At 53.9% G+C, this 9,279-nt stretch overlaps 1 long non-coding RNA gene across 4 annotated transcripts in view; it reads right to left on the minus strand.

Moving 5' to 3' along the window:
- Positions 1 to 257, minus strand: part of LOC122192447 — a 17,780-nt gene extending 17,523 nt beyond the window's left edge. The window contains exon 1 of one of the 4 annotated variants that reach the window (XR_006182610.1): positions 142 to 251. This is a non-coding gene — a long non-coding RNA (uncharacterized LOC122192447). Of the gene's footprint in view, positions 1 to 141 lie in introns of all 4 variants that reach the window. The other 3 variants (XR_006182612.1, XR_006182611.1, XR_006182609.1) reach the window with 3 other exon arrangements.
- Positions 258 to 9,279: the final 9,022 nt, after the last annotated feature.

Raw genomic sequence — 9,279 nt, forward strand, 5'->3', positions numbered from 1 at the left:
CCCCCCCCCCCCCATCCCGGCCCGTGTGTGACAGAAGGCACAACACAAAAAGCAAATTAGAAGGAAAGCCATCACGCACGTAGCAGCAGAAACACTAGTGCAATGGCAGGACATTACAGAGGCAGGAAAAGGACTGCTCACCATCTCCAAGGATTCACCTGCAGAACCCACTCTGCAGCGGAGAACCTTCCAGAAACAAACCCCTGCCCTGTCGCAGTCCGCCCTGAACTGAGCTCCAGGAGGGGCAGCCAGGCTCCGCCCCTTCCAGCCCCGGAGCTCCATTGCCTTCAGCTGCGCTCCCAGGGCTCACCGGCTCCTTTCCTCAGCTGCTCCGTCAGGGGTTCAGGCTGCCATTCAACACTTCTTAGATAGCAGAGCAAAGGAAAAAACTGCAATCCAAAGGAAGAGATGAAAGGAAAACAACAAAGAAAACTAGCAGGATTCTAGGAAATGACAGAAGACCCTGGAAGCAAGGCAGAAGGCAGGGTTATGTCTGCGTGTCTGTCTGGAGGAAACAGCTGCAGGTGTTCAGTGCTGCTCCATGCACCCGTCGCAGACAGCTGCACAGAATAGGGCTCCAGCAGCACTGACAGCTCCTGTCAGCTTCGCTATTAAAGCCATCTGATCAACTTCCAACTCCATATTTCAAGTGCTTTAAAGAGAGAAGCACTGAAGCTGGCGAACGCATGATGGCTCCAGATAACAAACACCAAGTCAAATGGCACTTCAGGCAATCAGCGTCCTTAAATTACTGCACCTCTTTCAGTTTATCCAGAGAGGCTTCTAGCTCCTTTACAGCTTCTTCTCATTCCCTGAGCTGGAAAAATCAAGGGCAAAATGTTGAAATGGCTCCAGAACTCGTTCAATTTTCACTTAATCCCGATTTTGCCCAGCAGGTGGGGTTTTGTTTTCATTTTTGGTGTTGCACAACAGGTGACTAAAGTGACTGATACAGCTTTGAAGTTGAGTCATTCCATCAAACGTGATGGTTTTCTTGGAAATCTCTCCCTGAAATCAATTAATTCGTACCTACACTGTAGGAGGAATTTTACCAGCCCAAGCCGACTCTAGGTTTGGATTCAGCTGTCACTCCTTTCTCCCCCTGAGAAACACAAGATCTGCGCCTCGCTGCCAGTGTCAGAACAGACCTGGGGCACAGGGAAAGGAGCCAGAGAGTGTTTCCTCTGCTGCACGTTTGATTCCTCGCCAATGAAGACAGTCATGTCTTCGAGGTTTGAGAACAGTTCTCTGAATTCAGTGACACAAACTTCTGTAAAGACTTCATTCTTACTTTCATGGTTTGGATTTTAACTTCTGTCTGAGTGCCTTCTGGACTCTCATCTTCAGCTCTGCTGCCACTGCCCCAGGCGGATGGGGAAGGAACCTGCAGAGGGTGTCCTGTCGTTTTCTCCCCAGCAGTGGGTTGATTTTCCAAGTAGTCACACGTTGACTTTCCAGTTCAGTCTCACCTATGATGCCTACTGCAAAGAACAAAAATTAGTGGGAAACAGATGATGATGTAGCTTAACATGAGACAATTCTCAGCACGTACATTAGAATGTAACCTAATGTATAACCAATGAATACACAGATGTTATAACTGAGAAATATCCAGGAAAGTTAGGCTAAGTCAGATTATTGCAACAAAAGGATAATAAATGGAAAATGTCCTGTCCTCTGGCTGCCGCCTCTTGCCTTCTGCAGGCCTTCTTTGACACCTATGAAGCTTTAGTGAGGCTGCATCAGTGTGAAACACCGGTAACCTGTGGAGCTCTGAAGGGGAGCCGTGGCTCCAGGACCTCAGGAGGGGCTGTGCGTGCTCTTTAATATGCGTGCAGTCTGCTTGTGCTATGGCAGAAGGGCTCTGACAGCTGGGGCCGTGTTTGTGTGGTCAGGAAAAGTGGATATGAACACTTCTCCCTTTGGAAAGATTGAAAGACAGAGCCTCTCGTTGCTGCTTACTGGATGTTTTTCATCTTTAGAAACACAGGTGTTTGAATCATGCTGTTTTTCATGGGAGATGTGCCGGAATGTCTCTGATGGACTATTTGCTGTGCCTTTCTACCACCAGAAATGCTACTGATATAGCAGTTCAGAAAGCCTGTGCTTTTTGTTTTGTTTCCTGGACTTTTGATTTGTTTCCTGGACTCACGTGAGAAGGATGGCTGTGGAGATGTTGGTCTTGGGGCAGGAGTTGTTAGAAGCTTTTGAGAGTGGCCTCCGTGTGTTAGGAGTGATTGTGGTACCACTGCTCGGTCGGTTGGAGTGCGTGAAACAAGTCTGAAGTCTTCTTTTAGTGGAGCAATGGGAAAGGAGTCTATGCATTGGAGAGCTGACTTTCAGTCTGCGGGCATTTTCCAGGAGCTGGGGCGAGGGGTGAGGCAAGGAAAGCTGTGGTAGGAGGATGAGGTGTGGGAATAGGAACGTCTTCCATTGATATCAACTCCTGCTGTTCCCTTTTTGACTTGGAATGCATGCTTTTTTAAATCAAGAACAAACTCCTTGTGCAGCTTGTGAATGAATTCATTCACACCTGTTACTGTTTGGCGTTCTTCTCTACACGGAGCTGCAATTGAAATGGACACTGCTGGTCTGATTGCCAGCCCCCTCCCACATGCTCAGATCAGCCAAGTTTGCAAGGCCTGGCTCTTGGTGAGTTGTGCCCAAGGTCAGACGATTGGCTCTTCTCAGCCTTGAGATGTGTTTTCCAGTTGCATGCTGTGCTACTCCTGTTGTGTTGACCTCTTGAGCTGCAGCCCTAACTGGGGATCCAAGTAGACTGACACAGAAGGAATGGTTGAGATCTATGTGAGCTTGGATTGGAAATGCAGTGCCAAGGGCTGCACAAATGTGAGACAGTTCTGAGTGTAAGGAAAGGCATCTGCTGGGTGCTTTGCTGGGTGAGCGTCACCCTGCTGAAGCAGACAGCCACATCCATGGGGATTGGAAACTTTTTCTGCCTTCTGGCTCTTGGCTGCTACTCTGAGAGTGGAGCTTCTTGCCCTGAGAGAACCAGCAGCAGAAGGGATCCCATGCGTGGCCTCTGAGCCCTTTCAGACCAACCAGCTGGATTAGTGTGGCTGTGACCTTGGTTTGGAGTTCACCCAGCAGGCTTTGCCCAAAGCAAAATGAGCTGTGGGCACAGCGTCCAGCAGTGGAAGTGACCGACAGCTGGAGACAGCAGCAGCCTGAGCGGCGCTCTTGGGGGAAATCCTCACTGAACAAAGGCCCAGAAGAAGAGAGCAGCTTGTCCCTGCGTTCACATCGTCAGGTTTTCCTTTCTGATCTGTTACCCCTCAGCGGTGCCTACAGCTGTGTGATGTGCTCTGCAGGAAGTGCCGATGTTTCGCATTCAACCTTGTCTTTCACCTTGTTTTGAAGCTTAGAGGCACCCTTAATTTCTGCAGCCCTGAGCTTTGTGCCATGAGAGCTCTCCAGCTTCTACCCGTGATGTGAGACTGTAATGTGTCTACTCTGTCAGGCTCTTCTTCTCTCTTCTCTTTTAAGGTACCTCTTTTAAGTACCTCTTTTAAGGTAGGAAAATTCCTTTCTGGGCCAGGAGAAAAAGCAATGCAGCAATCTTCCCTGCACTGCTCAGTTTGCCTGAGTTGCCAAGTGCTCCTATTTTTCTTGTACCCTTCAATTCCAAGTCCATATTTTCCCCAAAGCAAAAGAATTCAGAGGTAACCACCTGCAGTTCAGTAAGCGATTTCAGTATTTATTTCTGACTGTGGCAATTACTTCAGTTCAGAAGTCACACTTAATTTACGGTGCCTGCTTTAATTCTGACCAAGGTTGCAGTGGCAGCTGGCTTCCCAAGGCTGCAGTAGGTGGTGGTGGCACAGCCGTGGGCTTCTGCATTTGTGCTAATCCCACATTTACTTTCTGAGTCTCGCAGGTCAGCTGGCGCTAGAAGTGGACGGCATCCAGTGTGAATGGAGGTCAGTGCAGGAGCAGCTGCTGCTGGGAGGAAGGAAGTGCAGGCTGATGGACGCTGACGCATCGCCTGGCACGGCACCAGAGGAGGCAGCAGTGATGCTGGGGGGCAGTTGCAGAAGAACACAAGGAGCTCCTCAGCAGGAAGCCACAGACCCTGCAAAAAACTGCAGCAGACTCAGAGCACGCATGGATGCCCAGGAGGAAATGCAGGCCCAGCGTTTGAGCAGCGCCTGGCCATGGAGTGCTGCAGCCCAAGAACAGAGCTGTTCTGCCTTTGCCCAGATGGCTTTTCAAGATGGACTTTGTCTGTCCTCACAAAAACCAGAGGGCTGACTCATCCAAATGCTGGCTGATTGCTTGGAAGCCCAAATCCTTCTGGCCTCCAATCTGGAGGCAGCCTGGGGGCAACATCTCCTGGGTCTGATCATGCAGTGCCTGAGCGAGAGGATGACCCAGGCTGGTTACACAAGAGTCATCTTAATTTCTCTGTTTTGCTACTTCAGATAACCCCATTGGGTGGCCGTCGTGTTGTTTTCTTAAAATTTGGTACCAGCCCTGGTGGCTTTGGGCCAGAGCCCCAAAGGCTGCATCCAGCCCAGGGGCTCACAGCCACAGCCCCAACCAGGGAGGCTGGCACCAGCCCAAGGGCCAAAAAGAACAGCCCGAAAGGTGGGATCCAGCCCAGGGGCTTCAAGCCACAGCCCAGCTGGAGAGGCCGGCACCAGCCCAGGGGCCTAAAGCTCCAGACACCGCCGGGGAGGTCAGCACTGCCCTGGGACCGAGATGCTGGCACTGGGTTTTGTTTTCTACTGGTTCCTATGGGACTCCATTGACCACTCTGAGGCCTTCCTGGTTTTTATTGGGCTGCACTAAAGTCATTTGACTTCTCTTAAGTTACTTTACTTAAATTCACCCCATGGGTGACCCTGGTGTTGGTCTCCTACAATTTGGATCTGGGAGGTGACCACTCCTTTGCCTATGATGAAAGCACAGCGGTGATGCAGGCACTTGCTGAGGTCACAGTGGTTGCCGGGCTGGGAGCGTTTGTGCCCCAACTGGGAGCAGAGCTGGTGCTCTAGTGAGCGTGGTGCACACTGAGACTGAGCTCTGTGCTTTTCTGGAGAGAGAGATCATCCTTTAGAGCCCACTGGGAGCAGCGCTGCGGCGTGTGTGTCAGCTGGGCACAGCTCCGGCTGAGCAGGCTGACCAGGTGAGCTGGGTTGGTGCTGGTGGTTGCCAGGGGGTATCTCAGCAGAAAAGCTGGGCTGGGGAGGAGTTCCCAGGTCAAATGGTGCCCTTCTGAATGGCTGTTTCCAGGAAAAATGGGTTCTTGTTCAGATTCCATCCCACGTTTCAATGAGGATGATGAAATGTCCTTCCTCCCCTGAAAAATTGCTGCCAGGCCCCCACCTTCATGTCAGACCTTAAAAAGGAAGCAGAGCGCAGACTTCATAGAGTGCAACTTGTGCCTCTCTGCTCTGTGGGTTGCTTGGTGTGCCATGCCCAGCAGGTGTTTCAGCAAACCGCGCTGAAGTCACGGCAGAGAGCCAGGTGCTCAGCTGGGGACATGGACGGTCAGCACACCTGTGGGGGAAAAGGGGGCCTGGGGGCACTTGCTGACAGAAGCCATGGCAGTCAGACACCAGCTGCAGGCAGTGATAGGCAGGCAGTTCTTGCAGCCAGCTGATTTCCAAGCATTGCCTTCCTCAAGAGACGACATTGCATGGCAGAAGAAAGCTGGGAAAATGCTTCTTCGTCATGATTTTTTCACTTATTGATACTTTCTGTAGGTTCCTCTCCAAAAGGAGAACTCGGGAATCCAGGCAGCTGAAGATTGCAGTGCTGCAGGCGATGTCAAGTAAGCATCCGTTTGGAGTGCAGGAAGGGGCAGTGAGAAGTGAACTATCAGTTGTGTTTGGGCTGTCAAAGTAGCATCTTTCTGTTTTCTGGGGGGACATGGGCTTACTGGACAATACTTGTGCTGCCTGCTGGTGTCTGTGAAATCAACACAGGATCTGTTCTTGTAGGGACAAAACCTGTGCATCTGTGGAACGGTGCGGGGCAAGGGGGGAAACGGAAAGCCTCCGCAGGTAAGAAGCTCCTGTGAGCTGTGGTGTGGGCACTGCCTCTAAACAGGGCTGTATGCAGGGCTGTGCGTGATGGAGGAGAGAGGAAAGGACTGCAGTTCTGTGCTGACTGCAGAAATGGCACAGGGCTGCAGCAGCAGAAGGGCAAATTGACAAAACTGCTGCTGAAGACCAGAAGTTTGTGGTTGGCAGTGCTCAAATCTTCCTCCAAAGAGATGCTCTTCATGTCTTTCTTGTCTCCTTTCTGTCAGAAGCTGATGCCAGTGGCCTTCCTCTGAAGCGTAGCCATGTGGAAAGCCAGGAGTGTGGCACAGCACCCAAGAGAGGTACAGCACACAGCAGGCATCTGGGTTTGGTGCACCATCTTTCTAGTTACGCTTTCTGCCTGTCCTTTCCTGGGACTGTTCTCATTGCATATTGCTTTGGGCCTTAATCTCTGGGATTTACAGTTACCTTTCCTGTCCTGTTTTATAATGGGAACCCAACGTTCACCCTAGATCCCTTGCTGTGAACATCCCTTGCTCTCCTGAGCTGGCATTGACTCTTTGGGATTTTTTCTTGCTGTTCCCAGCAGTGGCGAGCAGCTCGGATGTGCCGGAGGACATCACGGACATCCAGGGTTTGCTCTCTTGGATCAATGGTGAGTTTTGGGGCTGCAGAGCTGCAGGTGCATGTTTGCACCGAGTGGGTGTGGGAAGGTTATCATCACCGTTCTGGGGGACGTTCTTGCATTTTCAGACGTGGCAAGAGCTGCTGAGGTCCCCCATGAGAACCCCAGCAGCCCTGCCCCAGGATGCTTCATCGCTGAGCTCCCTGACAACCTCTGGGACAGCAGAGAGCTCAGCACACAGGCTGCCTCTGGGACACCCACCGACCCCTTCTGGGGGCTTCCACCATCCCCCGGGTTCTTGCCTGAGCTGCAGTGCGGGCTGTCGGAGCTGCGCCCCGTCGTGCCACCAGCGAGCGCCCGGCTCAGCCCACGGCCGACCACCCTGGCTGTCAGCGCACCTCCCTCAGCGCAAAGCGCACAGCCCACCGAGGAGTTGCAGCAAAGGCAGCCCCAGGTGGTTCAGGCAGAAAAGAAGAACAGGGGCAGCACCAAGCAGGGGGCCAAGCGCCCTGCGCCTGCTGGCACCCCCCAGAATGGGGAGAGCTCCCAGCAGGAGCAGCCCACCAGCAACGCCCCAGCCAAGAAAAGGAAGCTGCTGCCGCAGAGAGAAAGAAGTGAGAGAAAAGGCCGCAAACACGCGTGCCAAGGGAGGCTGTCTGGGGCTGGTGCAGGAGTCAGCAGCAGCGGGCAAGCGGGCACAGGCAGCGAGCTGCGCATGCACCTGCATGAATCTATCCAGGCCGTGCACCCGCTGGGGCAGAGGGTGACTGTGGTGGGCCCGGTGCGCCAGCCACCCTCTGTGCGGCCCCAACCCTCAGCCAGCGCTGGCCCTGCTGCCCTCCAGCCCCAAGACAGCAAAACAAACAAGGCAGCGCCGGCACCTCCAGGCAGCATGGCACGAGAGGAGTGCACTGCCAAGAGGACGGCACCGAGCTGCCCGCGCCCATCCCTGCAGAGGAGCTCACCGCTGCGGAGGGACCCACCATCACCACCACCACCAGCAGCGCTGCACCAACAGCAGCCTCAGCCGCGGCGCCCCATAGACTTTGTGCCCTGCATGGGGCCACGGGCGGGTGGTGGTGCGGCACCCATAGTGATGGAGGAGTCGCTGCCCATCACAGCCGAGCAGCGGCCCGAGCGGGAGCGCATGAGGAAGCTGGCCCAGGAGGAGCGGCAGCGGGCGGCCCGGCAGATGAAGATTGGCCCCGTGCAGTTCCTCGTGCAGCGGGAGATAGACATGGCCATCGCTGACCGGTATGGCTACCCGTAACCCTGTGCTCCTCGCCGGCCCACAGCACCAGGCAGCAGCAGCAGCATTCCAGGGGCACCGCCAGCGTCCCCATCCCTCCTTTCCAGAACCGAGCTGTCCTCTGGAGTCATCATGGCAGTGGGATGGGACGTCACCTGGGCATCAACTGTTGTGGGATGGGAATTTTAGGATTACTGTCATTGCTGTTACTCATTGTTTTCTATGATACGTTACTAAAAGCTTTGTGTTCTCTTTGCCACATCTCTGCCTGCAGTCATTTGTGCTGTGTCCCAGCCCCGCAGCTCCCCATGCCCTTCGGGGCAGGATGGGGCATCACAGATGGCTGTGTCCCTCAGTTGCCACCACCGGCCCCAGCCCTCCTCTCTCCCTGCAGTCCTTTGTGCAGCGGGGTGCAGAGGGCGTTTCACACAGCTCTCCTGTGCTGCCCATGAATTGTCGTGGAGATGGGCAGCAGGCACGAGTAGATGGAGGGGAATCGCCCTGGCTCACTGTGGCCAGAAGAGACTCCAGCAGGGGCAGTTCCCATGGAGGGGTGAAGCAGAGGAAGCTGGGCCTGCTGTGCAGATAGGCATAAAGATACCTCCCATGCCATGGCTCTTCTGCCCCACATTGTTTGGCTCCTGCCAGTTTTGTCTTCAGGCAGGGACTCAACTGACTCTGTACACACAGCAGGATTTTCCATCTGGCAGCCGGTTGCGAGTGCTGCCCCCCAGGGCTCGGTACTGGGGCCGCTCCTATTGAACACCTTTGTCAATGATCTTGATGAGGGGATTGAGGGCACTCTCAGTGCGTTCACACATGGCACCAGGCTGGGAGGGAGCGCTGATCTGCCAGAGGGAAAGGTGCTGCAGAGGAACCTGGACAGACCAGATCGATTGTATGGTTGGGTTGTGGTTGGATTTGATGATCATGAAGCTCTTTTCCAACCTGAACAATCCTATGGTTCTACAATCCCATATCCATTCCAAGTCCATCCCATATCCAAAGTCCGTCTCACATATATCCCAATTCCTGATATCCCATCCCGTATCCACACCCCCACAGCCCACATCCCAATCGCACATTCCACATCCCAATCCAACATCCTATATCCCACATCCCAATCCCAATTCCAAATCTCATTCCCGGTCCCTCATCCCAAGCCCGTCACCCACCTGTCGATCTCAATCCCTCATCCCAATCGCAATCCCACATCCCCCATCCCAACTCCAATCCCAATCCCATCCCCTATGGCAACAGAGGGCACCCCGAGGCCCCTCCCGCACAGCCATTCTGCCCCGCCCCCGGCCTCTCATTGGTTAGGGGCACTTCCGGTCCATCTGTGCCTCTCATTGCTCAGCGGCAGTTCCGGCCCGCCTCCAGTCTCTGATTGG

This window comes from Lagopus leucura, unplaced genomic scaffold, assembly GCF_019238085.1.
Source record: "Lagopus leucura isolate 7727_CA_CO unplaced genomic scaffold, USGS_WTPT01 60534-0_obj-0_obj, whole genome shotgun sequence".
Classification (NCBI taxonomy): domain Eukaryota; kingdom Metazoa; phylum Chordata; class Aves; order Galliformes; family Phasianidae; genus Lagopus; species Lagopus leucura.